We start from the raw sequence: 26958 nt of genomic DNA, 5'->3' as shown, positions 1-26958 counted from the left end.
CAATGGCAACTTCGCAACCAAGACAAGAAATCATAGTAAAGCAGTGGCGATCTATTTTCTTGCTGCGATAAATAAGTTGAGCAGATACGAAAGAGTACCGCCTCTGGTGTGGCGCCGTGTAGGCATCTGCTGAGAATTTGACGGTGCTGCGGTAGCGATGGCTGTCGGCGGCGTGGAAGCAGATCTAGGAGGGTAGACGGCGGCGGCGGGGCGCAGCGCACGAGACGGTCGTAGGAGCGGCATCGGCAAGGTGGCCGATGGCGGGGATGAAGCGAGAGGACGGGATGCAAGGATCCCGGTCCGAAGCCGTGGGTGAGAGAGGTCGATCTCTTGTAATGGACGGTGGCGTCGGGGTATCAGCTACGGCATGATGGAGGAGGACGGCGGTGGATGGGGTGGCGGACGGCGGCGGACGGAGGAGGGTGGGGTGGAGAGGGTGTTTTGGCGCCCACGGAGTACGAATGGGGAAAAGGGAGGTAGAGAGGAAGGGGGAACCATGTATTCAGGGCGCGTTTGTCTCAAATGCGAGGAAATTTACAAACTTAACCCCCGTTTCAAATTTCTACTACATCACAGCAACACTAGTCGGTCGGGGATAGGACGGTAATATCGCATACACCTAATATTTGCCGACGAGAGTTTGTTTTTGGCGCCCACCGTGTATGAATGTGAATCGGGGAGGCAGTCGATTTCGGCCGAGGACACACTGTGTTTTGGCGCCCACCGTGTATGAATTCGGGTGAGAGGCGGTTACATCACGTTTGGGTGAAATTACAAACCTACCCCTATCGAAACCTATAGAAATCCAGCATATAGGCTTGAGTAAAGTGCATGCGCGGTCCTAATTCTTTTGCAGAAATGTCAAGTGGGTCCTAAATCTATGAAAATGCACATCGCAGTCCCAAATATTTCATAAGTGGTTCATTGGAGGTCCTATTGACCTCTAACCCTCTTGACTGGCTGACGTGGCCCTTTGACCACCGCCATGTAGGCAGTATATTTTGCACAAAACCCCCTGCGAAGATGTATCCTCTAATGTCATGGACCTCCGGCCTCCTCCGTGCTGCTAGGCTGCCACCGCCATCTCTCCTGCCCGCTCCTCTTCCCCCGTGTTCAATGACCACCTTCTCCAGCAGCTCGACCCACCTCCTCGTGCCACCCGCTGGACAGCATCACGTCCTCCCACACCAGGGCCAGGAAGTAGTCCCCGACGCCCTCTTCCTCTCTCGACAGCCTCTTAGATCAGACCATCCGGTAGATCACGTCTTTCACTAAACCGGTAAAACGCCCTGCTTATGTCCACCGCGGCGGCGATAGATGATCCCCTCGTTGCAAGCACCTGCAGTAGCCAGCACTGCGGTGCGTACCAAATTCTAGGGCATGCCCCCATGTTCCCAGGTGTCGTGCCGCCGGCCAGGTGTGTGTGCCGAGGACCCATGCCACGCCACGTGTGTCATCCCACCAGCCATGGGCGCATGTGCGAGACCCTGAAGCCGACGCAGATCAATCAAGCTAGAAGGCGTGTAAGCTGCGACGTACGTACGTGAGCTAGATCCCTGAAAATCCATCCACCTGTCTGCCTGCTTAAAGCCAGCTTGGTGACCTTGGTCACCAGGTTCATGTTGTGCCGCACCACGTAGCTAGCTAGCGATGTTATTGGCCGAGGGAACTTGAGCACGCACCACACAGTCAAGCTGCAGGCGGGCTCGTCTGTTTGGTCTCGGGTGTACACCAGTACACGCACACAGCCTCGCGCACCTCCTGCCGGCCATCGCTGTGACTGAAATCACCGGCACGCGAGTCCTCAATTTGGCCGTCGCTCACCGTGGTGGCTTACCTAGCTGGAGACAATGAATGAGGAGGCCACGGTGGGAGGATCCTGAAGAAGGCCCAGTCCCAGTGACGGAGCTGTTGTGTGCTCGGCTACCGTGCACGCAGCGGCCATGGCACGGCGGGAGCGGTGCTAGCAGCTGGGCGCTCGAGCAGTGGCCCCTGAGGACGACGGGCCCACTACCTCGCGGTGGCCGACACTAACTGCGCCTGCGTAAACTGGGCGAGTGCGCCATGCACGCACATCAACTTGGTAGAGCGCGGGGATCCGGCCGAGGAGCCGGAGGGAGAGGCGCCGTGCCAAGTCCCTGTCGTCTTCGCCGTTCTTCTTTCAGATCCCGAGGTAGAGAAGGCCGGCGAAGGGAAAAGCGGGAGCAGCCAGCAGCGCTGCGAGATCCATGCATTGATTGGTTTACTGCAGTGCCGAGTTTAGTGCTTACATGGCAATGGTCAAAGCGCCACACCAGTCGGTCAACAGGGTCAGAGGTCAATAGGACCTCCCATGAACCACTTACAAAAGATTTAGGACTGCGATGTGCATTTTCATAGATTTGGTACTTACTTGACATTTCTCCAAAGCAATTAGGACCGCGCATGTATTTTACTCTCTAGGCTTTGCATGGCAGGGATAGGTAGCAGTGATTTCCATCCTGCTTCGTTCAAATTTTGCAGAGTGCATGTTTACCGTGCCAACTCAATTCGAATCCCGTTTGTATTCTATTTTTTTTCCGGGCGGGATCCATTTTCAATTGGAATTACATTCTATATACATCATTTTTTATATATATACTTTCAAAAGCACAGCAAAGAATTCTGCTCCTTTATATGTATAATATGATCTACAAATACAACGATCTCGAAATCTTAAGGTTGAATTCGATTTTTTTAACCAAATTATGTTCTACTAAAATGTATGGATCAGTAATATCTACATATTAAGTAACATAGATGTGCGTGAATTCATATGAGTATGCATGTTTGATAGATCAATTTTGGTTCGAGTATGGATTACATGTATCATCATCTCGAATTCAAATATTTGAATCCCTTTTTTGTTCACTCCTTTCACGCCCATCACTCTTGCATGCATGCTCCTTCAGGTAGCTATCACTCTCTTTTCTCCAGCTCACCTGCACGCTCACTTCATGTTGCTCCTATCCTCGCAAATATGGTCTCTTGACGTCTCCCTTGAGAAGTGTCACACTCTCCCTATCATTATAAATTACACAGTTTTCATTATCTCTCACGTCTCTACTGTTCTCTGGTATCACTCGGCACCTAAGCTTTCTTTTTCACCGCCAAACACACAGTCTCCACTCGTCTTTCACTTTGTCTTTCTCTCCATGGGATTCTCTCACACACCCTATATGTCTCTACATATGACTCATACCACTAAAATTACTCTTTCTATCTCTCCTGTAGACACAACATTTGTTGCGGTCTCCTTTTCGTCTCCATCCCAGACTGACATTATTCATTTGTTTACCGATCAGACAACCCCGACTACCGTCTCCTCTCTCTCTCACACACAGACACACATGCACAACTCCTACCACTAAAATGTGAATGGAAAACGAGATTTTGTTATGCCGAAACAAAAAAGGATGGGAGGGAGTGATTGCTCTGACACGGACGCGACCTCTCATAGCACAGGCATTGAACCGGCGCGCCAGCCAAGAGGGCCGCACTCGCTGCAGGCCCGGCTGGGCACGCCTCCTCGCCGCGTGCAACCAGCTTAAGACTGCCCCGCCTGCCTTCATTGAATCCGCGCGTGTGCCGGCAACACGTCCTTCCGCGAGCCGGCAGGCATTTTAGAACACAAAAAATTACTACAATATAATTAATTTACGCATGGTCTTGACTTGTTGTGCTCGCACTGGTAGCAGGAACTAGTAGAGGATTTTCTTTATTTATAACTCTCCTCACATTTTTTTGGCTTTGAAGTGAATCATGGATGTGGACATTATGTATGAATGTGCAGATATCTGTGAACCTGAGTTTGATGTGGAAGTTGAACTTGGAATGTCGGGCTTGCGCGTGAACTATACCATGTCCAATGCTTCGTCTGTTATTGTTTGGAAAGTAATTGTTGTTATTACATGACCCAAAAAAACATTTTGTGCCACATCAATAGATGCACGGACATCACAACAGGCATGCTGACTGGATAAACATTTGAACCTAGCTATGATGAAGGAAATTTTGTATTGACAATAGTTTTAGATAGGAGGAGACGCCTAGCCTGCTCTGCCTCTGCTAGCTTATTTCTGGCTTCTTCCATCTCTTCTTTGGCTTGGGTGAAGAGAGCATCTGATTGCTCTTTTCGCTTCTTCAGGAACTCAGCTACATTCTCAAGGGCTGCTGCAAGCTTTCTTTCAGCCTTTACTAATGCCACGAGGACACGAACATCTGACGACTCCACCTGGCTTGTGTGTAATCCAGCATCATCTAGGAATTTGCACCTTGTGTCTAATCTAGCATCATTAGGGAACTGGCACCTTGTGTGTAATCCAGCCTCATTTTGGAAACATGATCTTGAGGTTGACCATATTTCCCTCCTCGCAGGAACTGCATCCTGACATGAAGTTACTTCTTTTTTAGATCAATACTCAGAGCAACCTAGATCCATTTAGTAGAAGCCAGATAAACAGAACTCGGAGAAGTGAATTCAAAAGGAATAAATAAATAAAAACAGACTACAAGGTGAGAACACCCACTTCCTACATCAAGCTAAAAACGGAAGCATTAGGACGATTAAGACTCTTCTTATTACACATCGAAGAACACCACGCTTAAGAGAAACAGAAACTACAACATATACACATCGAAGAACACGAGGCTACACGGAAGTAATTGAAAGGGTGTTATTTACCAAAGCTCGTTTTACAGGTTCGGTGCAGCTCCTCTTTAACTTGCCACGCTCCTTGAAGATGTCCCGAATATCCCGTGTTTGATCTTCATTGCTCCTCTGCATGTTCACACTCGTGGTTTTAAAATCTCAACATGGCAAGAAAAATATACTACTAGTAATACTCGCACATCTTGTGGGCAACATTAAAGCACTCGTCTGCCATGTTAGAGCATCTCCAACAAGATAAACTACTCATACAAATGCATCTTGATGCGTGCAATGCATGGGCATTTTGCTAGTTCTAAAACCCTTTCCATCATTTGCCACACTACTGGTTGCAGATGAAAAACCTACCCAAGCACAGCGTGATACAGGAGCGACGAACAATTACAAGCTGATATTCTGTTGGACAATGGAGGCTATAACCAATTACTTTTACGGGAACAATAGCACCCAGGAAATTTGAAGGGTAGGTACGAACAAAATTGGAACTGCACATGTACTGCTAAGTGATTCAATACACACATTACCAATCGAGGAGGAGAACGATGGTCGCGGCGGCCTCTGTGAGTCATGGTCAGCAACGGGAGTCAGTTCATTGTCCACGACGGTGGTACTTCTGCGCTTGGCGTCGGCTTCCGGGAAGCAGATACGAGACTATGGAAGACGATGCCGGGGAAGAGGCTCCGTGTACGACGACGACGGTGGACCGGCTCCAGTGCGGCATACAAGGTCGTCGATTAGGAAGATGTGCTGCGGTGGACGAGTGCGCTGATGTAAAGGGGAGGAGCACGAAGGCTGCGGTGCCGTGGAGAAGTCTATTTTGCGGTGGGGATAGAAATTGGGGAGTATTCAGGTGTACTACTTTGGGTGCCGGGGTGGGGTTGGCTGGGTAGGGTGAACCTGAAGTTACGAAAACAGCCCCCTACCAAGCATCATCCGTAGGCCTATTCCGAAGGCTATGATGGTAACTTCCCACTGCTCGAATCAGGGTCGCGGGAGATTTTCCCGCCGACCTCAAAATTTTGTGACACTGGACTCCCCGTGTGGTGTGTTGAGTGATTCAGCTAAGCAACTAGCGAGTAGTAGTAGTAGTAAACTCTGCATATTAGGTTTGACCGAAGTCAAACTTCGTAAAGTTTGACCAAGTTTATAGAAAAATATAAACATTTACCATAACAAATATGTATGATGTGAAAGTACATTCAATAATGAATCTAATGGTATTTATTTGTTATTGTATATGTTAATATTTTTTGTTATAAGCTTTCTGAGAGTTTACAAAACTTGACTTTGACCAATGCTAAAACAGGGACTTAAATAAAAACGGAGGGAGTACACATTTGTTTTCTTAGTTTGTAGTGAACTAATCATTTGTTGAAATTGTGAAATAAATATATTAGGCTATTGACTTCGAATGTAATGGTCTATACAATTCAATAGTTACAATCGTTGTCGAATCCCAAGATGTATACAAGGTCTATAGTACTTCACAACATGCTCAAACTCACATAATCCCAATCAAATGAGAATCTAAATGCATTTCATAGTTATTACTTTGTAGGATGCAACAAGAACAACCATAACTCTACATCAGCCATTATAGAAGCAACATTTTGACATATCCCAATGTGTGAATGAAACGTGCAAAGAGAACTTTTGAGGATGGAGCAGATAGGGAGGGAAAGTTTGTATGTATGTGGACGAGAGAGTAGGAGACAAACCTAACAAGATAGAGAGAGAGATAGAGAGAGGAAGAAGTTAGGTCTGTGAGAAAGATGCATACATGTAATATACATGAGATGCGTGTGCATCTGGATTCTGTATACGTGGAAGGAGAAGAGACAACATGTTTGTTGAGGGAGCAGGAAAAACATGGACGAGAGGGGAAGGATCTCGTGGGTTGAGGGATTTATAATTTTGTGCGGGGAGAGAGGTATTCGTAATTTTGTGCAAGAGAGAGAGAGGGTGGGGGGAGGAGTCAGTCAGCCCTCATCACATCACCCTGCTTCCAAATGACCCCGCATTCTCTAGCGCGGTGTGGTCGCCATCTTCGATCTGCTCGTTGCCCTCTTTGAGATTGAGGTGTTGTGCATGTTGGGGTGCAAAGAAGCACAAGCGAGAGTGGTCGCCGTATAACCTTGGATGGGGATGAATTGTGTGCTCGGGGGAGTGTGTGTTTGTGTTGTGCTGCGTGTGTGTATCTCTCTCTCTATGTGTGTGTGTGTCAGATATTGAGAGAAAACAAACCTAAGGAGAGAAATGGGTATTCACGAAGAGATTGTGCGGGCCTTGAGGTGGGCAGGGGCCGGGTGAGGGTGTCAAAATGTGCGCGTTGATGCATGTGTTGCATGCTATCGTGCGAGGGACGGACGAATCTAGAGAGACGGTTGTTGTGTTACGGATGCTCCTCTCTCTGTCTCTCTCTCTCCCTCTCTCTCTCTCTCTATCTCTCTCCCTCACACACACACAAGTAAACTAGAAGACCGTTCTCTCATGTATACACAACATATCGGCATCTGTCTATGTCTCACTCATGCATGATCATTTGCACATTCACACCTCTCTATGTCTGTATCACACGCACACCGTCTCCACATTGCCCTTCCACCATAACACACATATGGACACATACACACGTTCTCTCTCAGTCACACACACAAAATCAGTATTAAAAAAACTATGGCGCACCTAAAACGTCCAAATCCAAATAAACACGAACTGGAGCTAAATTCAAATATATGGAAATATTGCAGCGTCAAGAACTTTCACAGGAAACAAAAGTTGAGTAATATTCGAGGATTGTTTTCACACACACAAAAAGGTTCGGTGGATGTCCTTCGAGCGCGACACGGCGACGCACCGTTCGATCGACCGCGCGGCCGCGGTTCACGCGCTTGCACATGATTCCGTATCGTGGCCGTGGTACTAAGGCTGGTCACAATGGGCAAGAACATAAGCTAGTAACTAATAAAAGCGCTGCCTAAGTCTAATGTGTACGTGTACTAGTACGATTTCTTTTAAGTTTGACCAAACTTATATATAAAACTAAAGTAAGCTCCCACACGCGCACTCATCAATATGCCGCCGCCGCCGTTGCACATGCCGGCGCCCGCCTGCTCCGGCCAACAATTTCTCGCCCATCACCGCCGTGTCGCCGCCATCCCTGTGCCATGAAGCCGAAGGCTCGCCCGCTCACGCCGTCTGCAGTCCCTCCTCGCGATGCCGCCGCGCTGCCAAGCACGCGAACAGTTGGTGGAGCCGCGTCTATGCACGCAGTGTATGAAGAGGAGGACGAGCGCGTGCTCCAGCATGCTGGCGAGGAGGAACTAGTGTGTCATTGTTGTCTCCGCCCGCGCGTAGGAGGCGCGCATGGTGAAGCCGGTCGCGCGCGCGCGTCGAGCCCGCAAACCGGGTGCGGACGCGGAATCTTCCTTCAAGACCTTGAATGCCACGTGGATCTTGCAATCTAAAGGAGCAATTTGGGTCAGTCGACTCATGTGAGCCATTTGATGCAACATGGATGGCTAGAAGGGCTTCTTCCACCTCTTCTGCCGTCTTCTTCCTTCGCTCCATCGAACTTCTTTCACAAATCGACTGACCCAAATTATACTACTAGTACAAACGTATTAAGTACAGTAGGAACACGAAGATACGAGCAGTAGTACCAACTGCAATAAGAACAGTAGTAAGACATAGTACTAGTACTACTGTACGTACTAAAGAGTTCAAATAACGAGAAAGAACATAAACATAGGGACTGTTTGGTTCCTAGCCACACATTGCCACACTTTGCCACACCTAACCTTAGGCAAGTTTGACCAAGTTAGGTCGGTGTTTGGTTCTAGCCACACTTGAGACAAGGAATTTTTTATGAGCAGTGAACCCCACATGTCATAGACACAAAAAGTGTGGCAAGATTCCCTTAGGCAAGCCAAAGTATGGCTAACAATTTGAGCAACTCAAGTAAGGCAAGTGTGACAAATGTGGCAAAAATCATGTGGCAACATATGGCAAAGATAGTCACAATCCAAACAGCCCCATAGTTCTGCTGGGGCCTCAGCACAATACACCCTTGAAAATATACTAATAAGCAACTAGTCCGCTTGACACTGCAGTAGAACCAGCATGAGCAACGACACTGCCACCTACTTGGAGTCCGAGTCCACGTCCTCGACTTCGTCCTCGTCCCTCTTCCTATTCCTCTTCGCCGACGCTTCTTTGCTTGAACCGGACACTGGGCTCTGCTTCTTCATTGAACCCTTGTAGATATTTAAACAAAGGTAGGCATCCATTGCTGCGTTCAGGATGTGATCTTCATCTAATGTCTTCGACTCCCATGCATGATGAAACTTGTGATGAGTTTTCTTCAGTTTAGCGTACGAAGGATCAATCATGGCTGCTGCCAGGGTCAGCATTGAAGGTTGAGAGGAGGACACCAGGCTTGCCTTCTGGAGATCGAAGGGCTGGCCTACAACAAGACCTATCCGATGTAGGACGTCACTGTCGTTCTTAAAGCCTACAGTAACGAATTTCACTCTTTTACCCTTGAGGAAGTTCTTAAAATCCTGGCACTCAACGTCGGCATGTCATATGTGGTAGACCAAGCAAACGTTATGTACGCAAACCTGGATCACGGTGGGCTTCTTCCTCTCTTCGTCCTTTAGATCCTTCTCTCGTCCCAGGACTATGGTGTACTCAACATCTAGCCCAGCGACCCACTCATCCGTTGAACTGTTGAACATGCGTAGGAAGCGAGCAAGCCATGCTTTCACCGTCTCGGATCCACGTGCGTAGATGACAATGAATTGATCATCAGTGATGACTCTAACCTAGTACTCAGCGGCGACCATGGAGATTTGGGAGGCCATGGATTTTGGAGGAGGGTTAGGAGAAGTTGAACTGTTGTACCCCGCAAAAAAAACTGGGAGCGAACTAATGTGAAAGGATGGGACGACTGGGAGCGAACTGTTGTAAGGTAGAAGATGGGGACGAGTGGGGCATGCAAATGGTGTGGGGTTGCTGGCTTGCCCGTTGGATAAACGACTGCAAGCCCCCAAAGAGTTCTCGAGAACTATGCGGGACCCACTAGATGTCATGTTTACTAGACCCATATCGTAGGCCTGACGGCATAGCTTCTGCCTGTTCGCACGCCATGCCGACGCGTGGATGTAACTTCACTTAATTCCGTCAAACGTCGCGCCTCCACGACGTTCGCCTCCCTCGCGCGGTTGCACCCTTTGAGACTTCGACCGGCTATAAATGAGCATTTTTTTGCCTTTTTTAGACAAGCAATTTTTTTGCCTACTCCACATGCATGATACTCCCTCTGGTCCTTTTTACTCCCGTCAACCGTTTGCAAAGTGTTTGACCAAATTTATACTTTTTTTGAACACCACCTTATATTAATTAACCAGCCACACCAGTACACTCATTCGATACAATATTCACCACACAGGGCGGTACGTTATTTACAAGAATACCATCTAATCTATTGTCAAAGCTATACTTAGCGATTAAGTGTGCCACCTTATTGGCCGAACGGCTAATCTTTGACAATTGAAGATTGTTGATCAACTTCGAGATGCTCAACGCTTTCATCTTCAGGTCACACATAGCAGACCTGTCAACGCTTTGACAAGCATCAATGAAATCCCACGACCAAATTTATACTAAAAATATCAATATCTACAATACTCCCAAAACACTTAGACTAGCCACAATGGGAGTAACTTCAGCGGTAACATCGAGTCCAACTCAACAGATTTGCTTATGTGGCAATAAGTTAATGAAGAGAGAGGTAATTGTAGTAAGTTAGCTAGTTACTGTAACATCACATGTCCTAATGCAATATGAGTCTATAACCTAATAAATGAATCTTTGCATGTTACCACACTTAAGTTACTACCCACTATGAAGGTAGTAACATAGTCTAGCGATATGTGTATGTTACTAGTGTATGTTACTATCCATTGTGGCTAGTCTTAGGCACGGTGCATTAACTTCTACCTCGTTTCTTGTTTCTTGACATATCAACCAATAGGAGATGTGGGTGTGCATGCTTTTAATGACTTGAGACTACCAAACACGACATGCAGTGGTTAGTTCATTGCATGCAATGCTATTAATTAGCAAATAAACATTAAGATCTCTCGTTTTCCCCTCCTCCTTGGTCATAGTGCACAATCTAAGATGACTTGCTCACCTAGACGGAGGGAGTACTGATTATAAACATTAAGATCTCTCGTTTTCCCCTCCTTGGTCATAGTGCACAATCTAAGATGACTTGCTCACCTAGACGGAGGGAGTACTGATTATAAGCATTAAGATCTCTCGTTTTCCCCTCCTCCTTGGTCACAGTGCACAATCTAAGATGACTTGCTCACCTAGACGGAGGGAGTACTGATTATAATGAGTACTCAACTAGTACTAGTATAAGAACTATGTTTTATAATGAGTGTAAAAATATTGATTTGACATTGTGAATGTTGACACATTGTGGAATAGTTTTTTAAGTCTGCAAAAGTACTCAACTAGTGTTGTCGTTCTCCACAAAAAAATGTGTTTAACAATGCATGCATGAACTCTAGTTACTCTAACCCCCTCTCTTCTTTAATTCTTTGCCACATCAGCATGTTTGCTATTCCTGTGTGCATGATACCAGCTAAGATAACACCATTATGGCCAGCCTTAATCATCGCATGCAATAATTTAGTGCACCTTGAAATATGAACATGTGTGGGGCGTGTTTGTTTTTAATGACTTGAGACTATACCTAGCCCGGCATGCAAGATGACTTATTATGCACGGTTCCCCATACCTGCAGGAAGCCCGTTCGTCTCCAATTTTTTCCCTCTCCATGTGTGAAACAATATGCCTGCCAAACTCTCCTTCTCCCTCCGGCGGTCCCACCACTCCACCCCGTGTGAAAAAATCTGCATGCATGACTCTCCTCCCCCCACGCTCGTCCAATCCGTTGTGACCAGCAATATTTCCACCCCTTCGCTCCCCCGTAATTTACTCCGACAAATATGCCCACGTAGCTGTTACTTAACTGCACGTGCATTCGGTCACTGACATATGGGCCCAACAGGGGTCTGGCCCACATGTCTGTGACGCAACTGGACCGGCACTTAAGTCAGTGCAGCTCAGTCCATATCTTACGTAGGTGTGCCATTGCTCGCTATAAATATCGCGCCTCCCACGACATCGCTATCTCCTCCCCCTCACGTTCACGTTCATTGCTATCTCCTCCCCCTCCCTCTCACGTCGACCACCATGGCATGGCCCCTCCCAAGCCCTAGGACCCCTCTCTGCACCGCGTGGACGGTCACGCGTCGCCATTCCGTTCCTCGCCGCCACTAGTCGAGGAGAACGCGTCGGTGTTCTGCTCCTCGCCGCTACGCGACACGTCGCTGTTCCGTTCCTCGCTGCCACTAGTCGAGGAGGACGCGTCGGTGTTCCGCTCCTCGCCGCGACGCATCGAGGTGGACGCGTCGGCGTTCCCAATCTCGCCAGCACGCGCGCCGGAGGACGCGTCGGCTCCCCGCTACGAGGAGAATGCCGCGCCGCCCGCCGAGCCCCCCAGCCTTGAGGAGCTTTGGAAAGAAATGGATGTCGCCTTGTGGGAGGCTTTGCCTCTAGCAGAGCACGCCAAAATAAAGGCGGAGAAGAAGGCCGAGGAAGAGAAGCGCACCGCGGAACAAGCTGCCTGGGAGGCCTATGTCGCGTCCGAGAGAGTCAGGCAATTGGCTCTTTGGCAGAAGGCTCGTGCAAGGGCCGTGAGGGTGGCGGAGGACGCCCGTGCCGATGCCCTGAGTGCAGTCGGGCCCAAGCGCCTCATCTACACTTGGCGGTACGTGGATCAGGTGCACGCTTCCAGCGAGGAGGAGTACCTGTTGGCGCCGGATCACCACACCGGTGAGATCATGCTCGCCCGTCGGCAAGCCTCCAATCAGCACCTCGCGAGTTGCGAGGCTGAGGAAGAGGTGTTGTGTCGGCGCGCTGGGAAACGGCCACACACCAGGGCACTCGTGGCGCGCCGCAAGCGCTCCTGCGAGCGTCGTGGCTTTTAGGAGGAGTATAATTTTTTTTTCGTAAGGCGATCTTGTTAGTTTTGGGACGCAAATGATAAATCCCGAACGTTTAGGAATTTTTAGCGTCCTTAATTAAGTATGTAAAAGGGAAAGTTTGGAAACCTTGTGTATTCGTACGCATTTTGCAAGTACGTGCATATAGCACAAACTTTACTATATACTATCGCAGGAAAAGAATTCTATGAGACCAGGTCTCACGCGAGACCCATCCTGATGGATGACACGTGGCATTCACAAATCACAAAGCATCCCCCACCCCCACTTAAAAGCCACGTGTCATCCATCAGGACGGGTCTCACCTGCTAACCGTGAGATCTGGTCTCATATACGAGTAATTTTTTTCCACTATCGCACTACACGTCTCTCTCGATATATGCTTGCAGACTGTGCTACTCCCTCCGTCCAGGTCAATAAGTCATCTTTGGTTGTGCACCTTGACCAAGAAGGAGGGAAGACTTATACACCTAGACGGAGGGAGTACTACTATTACTTATGTACGTGCAAATGCACGTTTTAACATTACGATGCGGTTTTTGTAAAAGTACAAAAACAACACTAGTCAAGCTTGTGAAATGATTCAATGCAAAGCAAAAGAAAAAATGCTCGTTTGATTGTTTACTTTTAGCTTCCTTCTCTGTGGTTATTTCTTTGTTGTACTTTGTACGGAGTATCTCACTGGTTGGAAAGGCATGCAAATTCCCAAACCGCTTCCTACACCCTGTATCTCACTGATTGCCGGCGTTGACATTGTCGCCCATGTCATCGAGGATGAGGTTGCCGAGGTCGGGGAAGAAGTCGTCATTCGCAACTAATCATGTGGACTAGCATAGTAGTAGGATACAGAGTAGAAACATGAATTTTACCACGATTTCGAACAGGAAGGACAGAAACACATACGGTGGAACGGGAGCTGCACCGTTGGCGTTGAGGTTGTCGCCCATGTCCAAACACCACGTATACACGGTCTTTGAGCATGGTTCATAGTCGTTCCACGCTCGGGCATTGAAGTTTGTAACTATTTTAGATTAGAATATACTACTCCTCCGGTGCTAGTAGTAGAGCAGAGTCCTACTCTACTACTCTACTCAAGCAAGTTAGGGCATATCATTGTAGGGAGTACCAGTACTGTGATCACTCAAGCAAGTTGTCTGGCATCGACATGACCCTACGCTACTGGTATGTGTCTCGTAGGTCAAGCGGCATGCTGTAGTCATCATCACCTGTCCACTTCCCGCAGCACATATTCGCTTCTCCATCTTTGTCCGCACATAATCTCGTCCAATCTTCCATCCCCGCTAAGGCGCCTCCCCCCTCGTCTGAAACCCAAGCACTAACAATGGCAGAACCGAGCAGCATCCGCCAAAAGAGTGGCTGGAATTTGCTCCCCATAGAGGTAATCAAGCTCATTGTTTCGCGTGTGGACAATCTTAGTACCATGCCGCTCGCCGCGTGCTCGTCAGGGCTGTACCGTTTACTCAAAGCCCTCAGGCCAGAGCTTTTTAAGCCAGCTCCTTGCTTGCTGATGCCGCCTGATCTTCAGAAACGGCGTGTCACGCAGCATAACGATCATAGGGTGGCGAGCATCCCCCTTGACTACGATCCGATCCCCGTCAGCCTCAACTACATTAACGGTATGTACTGGGTCGGCATGAACACGTCTTGGATGGTGCTCATCGACGGTCGCGGCAGCTGGATGCTCATGGAGGTCTACACCCGGCGATTGATCCCTCTTCCTTCGATTAACACTGCACTGCTTTGGCACCGCGGCCCAGAATACTCAGAATCTTACAGTAGCCAACATGATACCAAGTTTGATTTGCTCAAGATTGTAATCTGCCAAGTGCCCACAAGATCTGCGAATTATAAAGACTTCAGGCTAATTGCGTTCTTAAACCGCGGTCTCGCCTATCTGACAGGTCACTGTGGTAAGTGGATAAATCTGCACGTCCATCGCAAGATCATACATCCTTCATGGTTCTTTGATGCCATTGAACACAAGGGCTTCATTTACGTTGTCGACTCCTTCTATGGCTGGACGTATTGCTGGCCTACTCCAGTCATCGCTTCAAACGGCTATTACAGCAGTATGCTACTTTCCTATGATATCATGATGGCTTGCTTATATTACTTCCAACATTTGATGAAAAAATATTCATGCTCATAACATGTTGTTCTTAAGATTGACTAAACCAAGAGCCCTTTTTTATTTGACTCCAACTTGATATGATGTTGTAGGCCGCCTGGTGTCCCTACCCTTCCTAATCCTGGAACCTTTCAAAGAAAAGCGGCATGGCAGTTGCAGGTGGTTCCTGGCTCGATCAGACGATGGCGAAAGATTGATGACCGTTCGCACGTACCGGACGTGTTGTTTCACGGAATACAATCACAGTCACTGCAAGGTCTTTGAGCAGGATCCCAACTTCTCTGGGCCTTCAGGAATTTTTGACTGGAGGCTGGTAAGTAGCCTTGGTACACGCTCTCTGTTTGTCGGACTGAATTATCCGATTAACCAGGAGATAACCAATGACAAGGATCATGATGGCAGCGCGGTTTCGTTCATCAGGCAAAACTGTGTGTACACAACATACCATGCATCTCTGCATGCACCATATCCTGATATGTGCCGCCACGCTCTGCAGCCCAAAGTAGGAGAGAGGGTTGCAAGTATTAGACTTCGACCTGCTGGCTGGAGTTTCCCCTGTCAGGCACTCATCTGGTTCAAGCCGTCAGCCAATCTCCACAGCTTAATAAATAGTAACGTCTAACTGAGCCAGTTAGTTAGATGCGTACACTTGGTGTAGTAGGATCTTTATTTAGTTTGATGCATACACTTGTTCTTTTTTGGTAGCCCTTTTGTAATGATGGCTGATGTTTGGTTTGGAAGAGAGAGCTGCATCTTCACTCTTCTGGCCTGCTTATTGCTTCTGTTGCACCCCCAGCCCTGGTTGCTGCTGCTGCTATTTTCAATGTACAATCAGTAGTATATTTCGTCTGTTGGTTGAATAAATGTGTTGTTAGAACGACAAACACAATGTTTTGGAAGTCGTTGCACGGTTCGATCCTTTAGTGCCCCGTATGGTACGTAGCGCATACTATTTATCGTACGGAACACTTTTTTTAAAACTCGGAACACATTTTCCACTTGTTGATAACATGCAGCCCACTGATGAAGGCCCAATAGAGAAGCACATAATTAACTGGAAGGGAGGCTCTCACATGAATCCGGCCCAGGTACATGCTCATGGTCCCCTAAACATAAATAAGTAAATAAATAAATAAAGCTAAATGCTCATGCACCAGTTCTTTGGGAAAATAGGTAGCCCACTATTTCATTTTGAAGAATACCCAAGCTAGGCCTATTTGTTTTCTCCAAATTACTGGGATGCAAATCTTTCAAGACGAGGAGGGATGCATTCCGACCTGGCTTAGGAGTATGGTCAATGTCTGTTAAAAGTAATATCAAAAGGGGTTGAAAATTCCAAAAAAATTATAGCAAATGGGATATAAGTTTCTTTTTTTGTTTTTGTTCTTCACTGATATCTTATACGTATTTCATTGGATTTAACAAGACATAGTACTAATTTATTTTTAAATTTGTTTTAGTATGGCTAACAATTTTCGGATTAAGAATATTTTGTTCCCCAGCAAAAATTTGCGAATTTTCAAAATTTCCCACATATTTAGTTAATTTTTTGACCCTGGTACTGACCAGAAAATGGCCAGCAATTCTAAAAATGGAAAACAGGCTGCAATAAATTCCATATGAATTAGAAAATGAGTAAAAATTATAAAAATAATAGCAAATGGGTTGTACACGCCACATATTTTGAGGCCGACTTGTTTACGCAAGGCTTTGTCAGTGAACACATGATTCTAGCAGCAGTTAGTTTTGGATGTCCATCCAACGGCCGACGTGCTTCTTCAATTTCTGATCTTCCTGCTCTAGCCGCCTAAACTAGCGCCGGCGGGACTGCCTGCTCCCTCCTCTTGTGGCCCACTTTGATGCCGCGCAGGCTTCCCCGGCCCACCCTACTCCCTCCGCTGGCCTGGCCGCACGCAATCAACTGCCTCCTTATTACGCGAAAAAAATGATTCCTCCCACTGACATCTGGGGTGCACTAGTTGGGAGGCTGACCTGTGGGCCTACTAAGTTGATGCGTACGCAGGGCTTGTCAACTTAGTCAACAAACGATTCTAGCAGCAGTAACCGTTGCATTTGAATCGAACGGTCCTGCTGCTTCTTCAATCGCTGCTCTTCTTACACCAGCCGCCCAAACCAGCACCGGGGAGACCGCCTGCTCCTGCCTCTAGTGGCCGGCTATGCTGCCGATGAGGCCTCATCGCCCCCTACTACTCCCACCGCTAGCCAGGCTCTACGGCGACGGCAGCCTCACACCGCAGCCGAACCAGCGAACCCTCGTACTCCTCTCCGCGTGGGCATCCACTGCCGCGTATTCCCCGGCTCCATGTCGTCCCTTTCCTAGGCCTCGCCGTCGTCCACCGCCTTGGTGCTCTCGGCATGGCGTGGTCAACGTGGTCAACGACATTCCATCGGAAGAGTACTGTACGTGGAGAGGCTGACAGCTGGGTCCACGGCCACAGCCCAGTTTTTTTTGTGATTTGCCAAGTAAGTCACTTTGTCAGGCCTATTGGGCTGCAAATATTTCAAGACGAGGAGAGCTTTCATTCGGCTGGCCAAGAAAATGGCCCATCAGTAATGAGAAATGGGCTGTACATTTTTAAAACACATCAAACCGGCAATTAGTTTCAAATATCTTTTCTTCATTTCGAGATTTGAAATTACATTAATTTTTATGCGTGGAGAATTTGTTGGATGTTATATTGATATACATTTATTTTTAAAATCAGTTTGAATGTGAGTCGAAATTTCGGGATTAAAAACAGTTCGGACCGCACCGAAATATGCAAAATTTCATATAATTTTTTAACCGTGGCCACAATATGGGCTGTAATGCTAACAAAAAGAATATGGGCTCCAAAAAAACATTAATAACTAGCAAATGGGCTGTAAATTATTAGAAATAATGGCAGATGGGCTATATGCTGTTTACCACAGATTTGAGGCTTTCCTAAAAAAACGTTGACGCACAAGCAGTGACTGTTGGATGGCCATCCAACGGCCGTCGTGCTTCTTCAATCTCTGCTCTTCCTTCTCCGGCCGCTCAAACAGGCGCCGGCGGGACTGCCTGCTCCCTCCTCCTTGTGGCCGGCTCTGCTGCCGCGCAAGCCTCACCGCCCCATCGTACTCCCATCGCTGGCCTAGCCATCCCTCTACTCACCCACACCTGCTGTTATTCTCCGGCGACGGCAGATAAACCAGTAAACCCTCGTACACTCGTCCTCCCCTCCGCGTGGGAAACAACAGCCGAGTCTTCCCTGCCTCCGTGTTGTTCCCTTCGTAGGCCTTGCCGTCGTCCACCGCCCTGGTGCTCTCGGCGCGGCCTGGTCAACATGGTCAACGACCGACATGCATCTAAAGTGGACTTTATGTGGACAGGCCGACAGCTGGGTCCACGTCCGCACGCAAGGAAATGCCTCCTTATTACGTGCAAAATAATGATTCCTCCACCTGACATCAGGGACCCACCGAAAGGGCCTTTGTATTTCACGAAAAAACATTACCGCCGCTGACAACTCGGATCCACCAGCTATATCTTCGCACGCAAGGAAGTGCCTCCTTATTACTCACAAAAAAAATGAATACTCCCCCTGTTAGCTGGGACCCAGTATAGTGGCAGGCTGACTTGTGGGCCTACTAAGTTGACGGGGACGGAGGGCTTTGTCAACTTAGTCAATATGCACGATTCTAGCTCCAGTGATCGTACGATATCCATTCAACGGCCGTAGTGCTTCTTCAACCTCTGGTCTTCTTGCTCCAGCCGCCCAAACCAGCGCCGGTCGTGCCTCGTGCTCCTGCCTCCCGTGGCCGGCTACGATGCGGCGGAGGCCTCACCGCCCCCTACTACTCCCACCGCTGGCCAGGCCATCCCTCTACTCACCCACACCCCCTGTTATTCTGCGGCGACGGCAGCCTCACACCGTAGCGAACCAGTGAACCCTCGTACTCCTCTACGCGTGGGTATCCACTGCCGCGTCTTCCCCGTCTCCATGTTGTCCCCTTCCTAGGCCTTGCTGTCATCCACCGCCCTGGTGCTCTCGGCGCGGCGTGGTCAACGTGGTCAAGGAACAGCTTCCATCGGACATGGACTATATGTGGAGAGGCTGACAGCTGGGTCCATGGCCGCAACAAGGAACTGCCTCCTTATTACGTGCAAAATAATTATTCCTCCACTTGACAGCGGGACCCACCAGACGGGCCACCGTATTTCGCAAAAAAACATTTCCCCCTGACTGCTGGGACCCACCAGCTACATCTTCGCACGCAAGGAAGTGCGTCCGAAAGAAAAATGATTCTCCCCCTGATTGTTGGGACCCACCAGCTACATCTTCGTAGGCAAGGAAGTGCCTGACAGTCGGGACCCACCTGGTCGAAGCGTACGTAGCATTGTCATTCTGGTCGCGAACATGTACGTACATACTGGTCGATGTAGAGGCGTGCACGTGTCGTAGTAGAGGCGCGCACGTGTCGTAGTACAGGCGCACACATAGCAGTTACACGTACATACAGCGGCCAGGGTGCAAGAAAGAAACTACGACCACGTATGTGTACATACGGGCGGGGTCTCGAACGCCTACTCACGCATACGTACGGCCAGGGCTCGTGTACATGGCTGGGTCGGAACGGATAAACAACGTCATTGTCGTGTTCATGGGGAGGCAACGGAATGCGTCGTGTTCATGGGGAGGCAACAGAATGCGTCGTGTTCATGGGGAGGCAACGAAATGCGTCGTGTTCATCGGGAGGGCTTGGACGGAACAGGCGATGGAAACGAGGCCTGGCGTACCGCAGAACGAAGGAAACGGACTTGTGTTCGACCGGCCATGTTCGAAAGGGATCCTGTTCATCGAGAGGGGTCTGGCGTACCGCAAAACGGAGGAAACAGACCTCCTACGGTCGAAACGGGGGTCCTGTTGAACGGGAGGGGTGTGGCGTACCGCAAAACGGAGGAAACAGACTTGTGTTGGAGCGCTACGGTCGAAATGAGGGTCCTGTTCATTGGGAGGGGTGTGGCATACCGCAAAACGGGACTCCACAGGATATTGTTCATCTCCACCGTCGACCTCCTCCAGCCTCCACGGGCTCCTATTCATCCAGCCTCCACCGCGCGCTACTCCACCGGCTACTGTTCAACCACCCCTCCACCATCTACTGTTCATACAGCCCTCCACACCACGGGGTCCTGTTCAACCACCCCTCCACGGGCACCCCTCCACCGTCTACTGTTCATCCAGCCCTGCACACCACGGGGTCCTGTTCAACCACCCCTCCACCATCTACTATTCATCCAGCCCTCCACACCACGGGGTCCTGTTCATCCACCCCTCCACGGGCACCCCTCCACCGTCTACTGTTCATCCAGCCCTCCACCACACCACAGGGTCCTGTTCATCCAGAGGCAATGCCACTGCTCACTGTTCATCCAAACCCCCCCGCAACGCTCACTGTTCATCCCATCGATCGGCTTCAGTTAGCAGCAGTAGCGAAGGAATCGATCGATCGGGTTCAGTTAACAGCCATCAATCGATCGCTCGGGTTCAGTAACGCGTAGCCTGCAGTGCAATCGCTCGGGTTCAGTTAGAGCCCAACGCTTCGCTCGGGTTCAGTTAGAGCCAACGCCTCGCACACACGCGCGTACATGTACGAGAGAAACGTGCATCGCTCGGCCCCGACCTCCCACCGTAACCGGGAACTCCCCGAAATTTTCCTCCCCCTCGCTTCTACCATGGTTTTTTCCGTCATGGACGGCCGAAAGAATGTCATGTAGCTGCGTCTCCGGCCCGCCCAGGACGAAAAGCCCATTTTCTGTCATGATTTTTTGTCATAGAAGTAGGAACCCACCACATCTATGATGATACTGGGTTTTGTCACAATTATCGTCATAGAAGTGTCATATGTATGACAGAATTTTTTTTCGTTTGGCCCAAAATGTCACGGATGTGTCTTTTTTTGTAGTGACTTCAAAGGGTTTTACCTGTTATCCTTAGAGGATTGGGCCGCCCTGACTTATACAGAGCAGTTGTAGAGTTGGGACAATTCTTCAGGGAACTCTGCAGTAGGAATATTAGGATAGATGCTTTGGAGCGTCTTAGAGACAAGATACCAACTATCCTATACGACCTTGAGAAGATATATCCTCCAGCCTTCTTTGATGTGATGGTGCGTTTGGCTGTTCATCTACCTGATGAGGCACTACTTAGAGGTCCAGTATAGTATGGCTGGATGTACCCTATTGAAAGGCGGCTAGGCACTTTCAAGGGCTATGTTAGGAACAGAGCTAGACCCGAGGGTTCCATTGCAAAGGCCTACATTGCTACAGAAGCGTTGACATTCTGCTCAAAATACATTGAAACGGCTGATCAGCTTAGCAAAGAGGTGGGTGAAGACAATCCCGGGCTCAATGTTTTCGATTATTCTGTTCGAGTTATAGGGAAGAGTCGACAAGAGGACAAACCTAAAGATTTGGACAAAATGGTTTGGTATGTGTTGAATAACTGTCCTGAGATACTACCTTATATCAAGTAAGTGTAGTACTGCAGCTTATACATCGTAATCTACTAAACTTGCAACACATTCTTATATACTTAGATGTTTGACGCGATCACCATGTTGTGCAGCATCTACAAAGAGGAGTTACTGCCGCAAAATCCAAGAAACATTGACAAATTGGTTATGGCAGGATTTGCGAAATGGTTCAAGAACCATGTAAGCTTTTGAAGTGCACTGTCAGTTTTTTAATATATTGAGTACAGAAGATGATCAGCTTGTCTATTTTCTAACCATAGGTTAAGAAGATGCGGGAGGATGGGAAGGCAGTTGATGATGCCCTTTACTCCCTAGCAATGGGTCCTGATACTCGGGTAAGACATTATGAATCTTGCGTTGTTGGAGATGTGCGCTACAACACCCTTGCACGAGACGAAGGCAGGAAGACACAAAACAGTGCCATCATGAGCACGGATACGTATGACAAAGAGACAACTGAAATGTATGCTAACATAACAGACATTATTCAGTTGCAGTATATCTCCAGTTTTGAGGATCATCGGTGCGTGGTTCTGTTGTGCTGTCGTTGGTATAACCTGTTTTCCAGGATCGCAAATCCCAGAGCTGATGATTATTTCAAATCCATCAATGTCAAGGTGGCGTACCAGACCAACGAGCCTTTTATTTTGGCAAATCAAGCAACACAGATATTTTTCTTGGAAGACACATTTGCACGTAGCGATGACTGGAGAGTATTGCAAAGGTTTGAGCAGAGGAATTCGTTTAATGAAGTTGCACAACAAGATGATGCTTACACTGCTCCTGATGTACAAGATAACACAGATGTTCCTAATATCTTTGAGAACCATCATGTCAATGACGCCGGCGAAAAGATTGCCTGTCGTGCTGTGGACATACAAGAGTTTATCAAGAAGAAGCCAACGTTCGAGGACGTTGAGGACGAAGAAGAAGATGACACCATGGGGAATTACGATTCAGACTGATACACATGGCGAAGATGTTGACGCTGCTGCTGCGGATGATGATTACATTGCTTTTGTCGTATTTGCCTGTCAGAAGACGTTTTTTTATCTACTATGTGGAATTGTGTTTGCTATGACAACTGAAACCTGATGAACATGTTGTTTAGTATTTTGCTGTGAGAACATCACTTGTTATGTATGCTGATTTGTGTTTGGTGATTGTATGACAACTAAAACATGATGACATTGTTGTTTAGTTGTACTCATATTTGGCCGTGAAACTTGAATTTGATGACATAGTTTGCTGTTGGACTGCAATTTTCTCGACGTCTTCGAATGAGAACAAAGCTGACCCGACAGGGCCTCTGCTATTTATTTATTTATATGAGCAAAAGGGGATACCCCCTAATTTCCATTAATAGAAATCATTATATGTTCACAACACTACGCCCAGCCTGCTACACATGTTTCATTCATTACTAGTTTCAGCAAAGTGCTCATGTCGTAGCCACTGAATACATCACGGGTGCTACATACACTGCAAATAAAGAGACAATCATCCTACAGAGCACATCGATTTTTCCCATTATCTTCACAAGCTCTTTCATCTCCTCATTGCTGTCAAGGCCGTTCAGCAGCTATTGCTTGGCCATGATCAGAGGAACTGCATCTTTAAGCTTCTGCTCTGCATCTTCCTCTTCTGCCGTTCCTTCAGTTACTTGTCCAACACCCCAACCTGCTGGTATTGGGATTCCTCGGCTAACTAAATAATCAGCGTAGTTGCATTCCCCCACATCAGCAACTTCCCAGAAATACAAATCACACGAATCTTCCCTTTTCTGCACGAATCAAATTGGTAGATCATCAACCAAACTATTAGAAAAATTAGCAACTGAAAGCAGCAGAACAACACTTAAACATATTATTACCCCATGATTCGGGCATTTGTAGAAGACTTGTCCAGGGTTGCGGATTGTGGTTGAGACGCGATGGATGACTCTACGTGATTTGTAGCAGTGGCACCACACCAACGGCAGTGGGTTGCGATAAGCAATCGGCTGCGGTGCGCGTGCCGGCGAGGGTGTTATGAGACCCACAGACGATGGTACGGATTGCGACTTGGCGCATATCTAGTTGTTGCCTGCTGAAGAGCAAGTGGACGAGCAGCCAGTGTTCATGGTTGCTGCAGCCAGAGCTTCTGATGCTAGGCAGAGTAAGTAGAGAAGAGGAGAAGCGAACGTTGGATATGTCAGTTTCATTACTTGCAGAGTAGCATAGCACCATATATAGTCATAGTCTAGGTTTGAATTCGAACCAGCTACAGGAGCACATCTTTCTTTTTTCTAAAACTCGGCAACGTCTCGTTACTGGTACACTAGCTTGTTCTATACGCCTTCCCAAGTCTTTGATTTTCTTTCCCTTTTTTTGTGAGGAAGGAAGGAGGACAAAATTGAGAGTTCCTGGGACTCGAACCCAAGACCTCTTGGCTGAAAACCAAGGGTGCTAGTCACTGATGTGGCAAACGTTCCCTGTGAGGAGGACGGCAGACAAACACATTTTCCTCGCAATTTTCTTCCTATATATAAAAAAGTATGCTACTTGGTGTCCGCTTAGTCAACAAAACGATTGTGCCAACCTTGACCGTTGGATTGACATTCAACGTCTGTCGCGTCTCTTCAGTCTCTTCTTCCTCGAGCCGCCAAAGCCAAACCAGCGCCAGCAGGACCGCCTGCTCCTGCCTCCCACGACTGGCTGTGATCTGCCCCGGCTCCTATTCATTCCCGTCCGAGGCCTCACCATCGTCCTCCGCCTTGGTTCGCTCGCCGCAGCGTCGCCCTCTAGTGTTGTCAACATGGTCAACAACCGATAGGAATAAGGTGATGACTGTACATGGTGAGGATGACAGTAGGGACCCAGCAGCGCGCAGTAATTTTGTTTTTTCGGGACAGAGAAGGGTATCAACTTGGTTGTGCGGGACCCGTGGCCCGTCTAGCCCAGGCTTTTATTTCATATGTATAGCACATGGCTAGCCCAGTTTGTTTTTTTCCTTTCTGAAAATTGCTAGCCAGCTATTTTGTTTTTTGTAGAATAACCAACGTAGGCCTACTTGCTTTTCTACGCCCTGCTGGGCCGGAAATCTTTCAAGATGAGGAGGGATGCATTTTGCCCAGAAAATGGGCTATAAGTAATAAGAAATGGGCTATAAAATGAAAATACAGCAAACAGACAATTAGTTCCAAAATACTGTTTTCTTTCGGATTTTGATATTTTAAATTTCATTGTATTTGTGCGGGTAAAATTTCATTGAATTTAAATTAAGGTATATTTAGATTTAAAATTAGTTTGAATGTGTCTAGAAATTACGGGCTGTATGCTGTTTGGGACAGATTTGGAGGCTGACTTGTGGGTCTACTAGGTTGACGTGTACTTTGGCTTTGTCAACTTAGTCCACAAATGATTCTAGCAGCAGTGACCATTGGATGTTAACCCAACGGCCATGCTGCTTCTTCAATATCTGATCTTCTTGCTCCAGCCGCCCAAACCAGCTCTGGTGGGACTGCCTGCTCCTGCCTCCCGTGGCCGGCTGTGCTACCGCACAGGCCGCACCGCCCCACCCTACTTCATTGCTGTCCAGACCATTCCTCTACTCACCCACACCTCCTATTATTTTCTGGCGACGGCAGCCGGACCAGTAAACCCTCGTACTCCCCACCGCGTGGGCAACCATTACCGAGTCTTCCCCGGCTCCGTGTCGTTCCCATCCTAGGCCTCGCCGTCGTCCACCGCCATGGTGCTCTCGGCGCGGCCTGGTCAACTTGGTCAACGAACGACATCCATCGGCCGTGGACTATACGCGCAAAATAATGATTCCTCCACCTGACAGCTGGGACCCACCCGAAGGGCCTCTGTATTTCGTGAAAAAACGTTCCCCCCACTGACATGTCGGACCCACCAGCTATATCTTGGCACGCAAGGAAGTGCCTCCTTATTACGCACAAAAAAATGAATACCCCCTGCTAGCTGGGACCCACCATAGTGGGAGGATGACTTGTGGGCCAACAAAGTCGATGGGGACGGAGGGCTTTGTCAACTTAGTCAATATGAATGATTATAGCTCCAATGATCGTACGATGTCCATCCAACGGCCGTAGTGCTTCTTCAACCTCTGGCCTTCTTGCTCCAGCCGCCCAAACCAGTGCCGGTCATGCCGCATGCTCCTGCCTCCCGTGGCCGGCTGTGCTGCCGCGGAGGCCTCATCGCCCCCTACTATTCCCACCGCTTGCCAGGCCCTGCGGCGATGGCAACCTCACACCGCAGCCGAACCAGTGAACCCACGTACTCCTCTCCGCGCGGGCTTCCACTGCCGTGTCTTCCCCGGCTCCGCGTCGTTCCCTTCCTAGGCCTCGCCGTCGTCCACCACCGTGGTGCTCTCCGCGCGGCGTGGTCAACGTGGTCAAGGAACGACTTCCATCGGAAGAGTACTGTACGTGGAGAGGCTGATAGCTGGGTCCACGGCCACAACCCAGTTTTTTTGTGTTTTGCCAAGTAAGTCGCTTTGTCAGGCTTGTTGGGCTGCAAATCTTTCAAGACGAGGAGAGCTTTCATTCGGCTGGCCGAGAAAATGGCCCATCAGTAATGAGAAATGGGCTGTACATTTTTAAAACACATCAAACCGGCAATTAGTTTCAAATATCTTTTTTTTCATTTCAAGATTTTAAATTACATAAATTTTTATGTGTGGAGAATTTGTTGGATTTTATATTGATATACATTTATTTTTAAAATCAGTTTGAATGTGAGTCGAAATTACGGGATTAAAAACAGTTCGAACCGCACCGAAATATGCAAAATTTCGTATAATTTTTTAACCGTGGCCACAATTTGGGCTGTTACGCTAACAAAAAGAATATGGGCTCCAAAAAAATCTTAAGAATTAGCAAATGGGCTGAAAATTATTAGAAATAATGGCAGATGGGCTCTATGCTGTTTTCCACAGATTTGAGTCTTTCCTAAAAAAAGGTTGACGCACAAGCAGTGACTGCTGGATGTCCATCCAACGGCCGTCGTGCTTCTTCAATCTCTGCTCTTCCTGCTCCAGCCGCTCAAACAAGCACCGGCGGGACTGCCTACTCCCTCCTCCCCGCGGCCGGTGGTGCTGCCACGCAGGCCTCACCGCCCCATCGTACTCCCATCGCTGGCCTAGCCATCCCTCTACTCACCCACACATGTTGTTATTCTCCGGCAATGGCAGACGAACCAGTAAACCCTCGTACAGTCGTACTCCCCTCCGTGTGGGAAACAACTGCCGAGTCTACCCTGCCTCCGCGTCGTTCCCTTCCTAGGCCTCGCCATCTTCCACCGCCCTGGTGCTCTCGGCGTGGCCTGGTCAACATGGTCAACGACCGACATGCATCTGAAGTGGACTGTGCGTGGAGAGGCCGACAGCTGGGTCCACGGCCGCACGCAAGGAAATGCCTCCTTATTACGTGCAAAATAATGATTCCTCCACCTGACATCAGGGACCCACCAAAAGGGCCTCTGTATTTCGCGAAAAAAACATTACCACCGCTG

Source organism: Triticum dicoccoides, chromosome 3A, assembly GCF_002162155.2.
Source record: "Triticum dicoccoides isolate Atlit2015 ecotype Zavitan chromosome 3A, WEW_v2.0, whole genome shotgun sequence".
In the NCBI taxonomy this organism is placed as follows: domain Eukaryota; kingdom Viridiplantae; phylum Streptophyta; class Magnoliopsida; order Poales; family Poaceae; genus Triticum; species Triticum dicoccoides.
The sequence above is the reverse complement of the archived record's forward strand: the minus strand, read 5'-3'. Positions refer to the sequence as shown.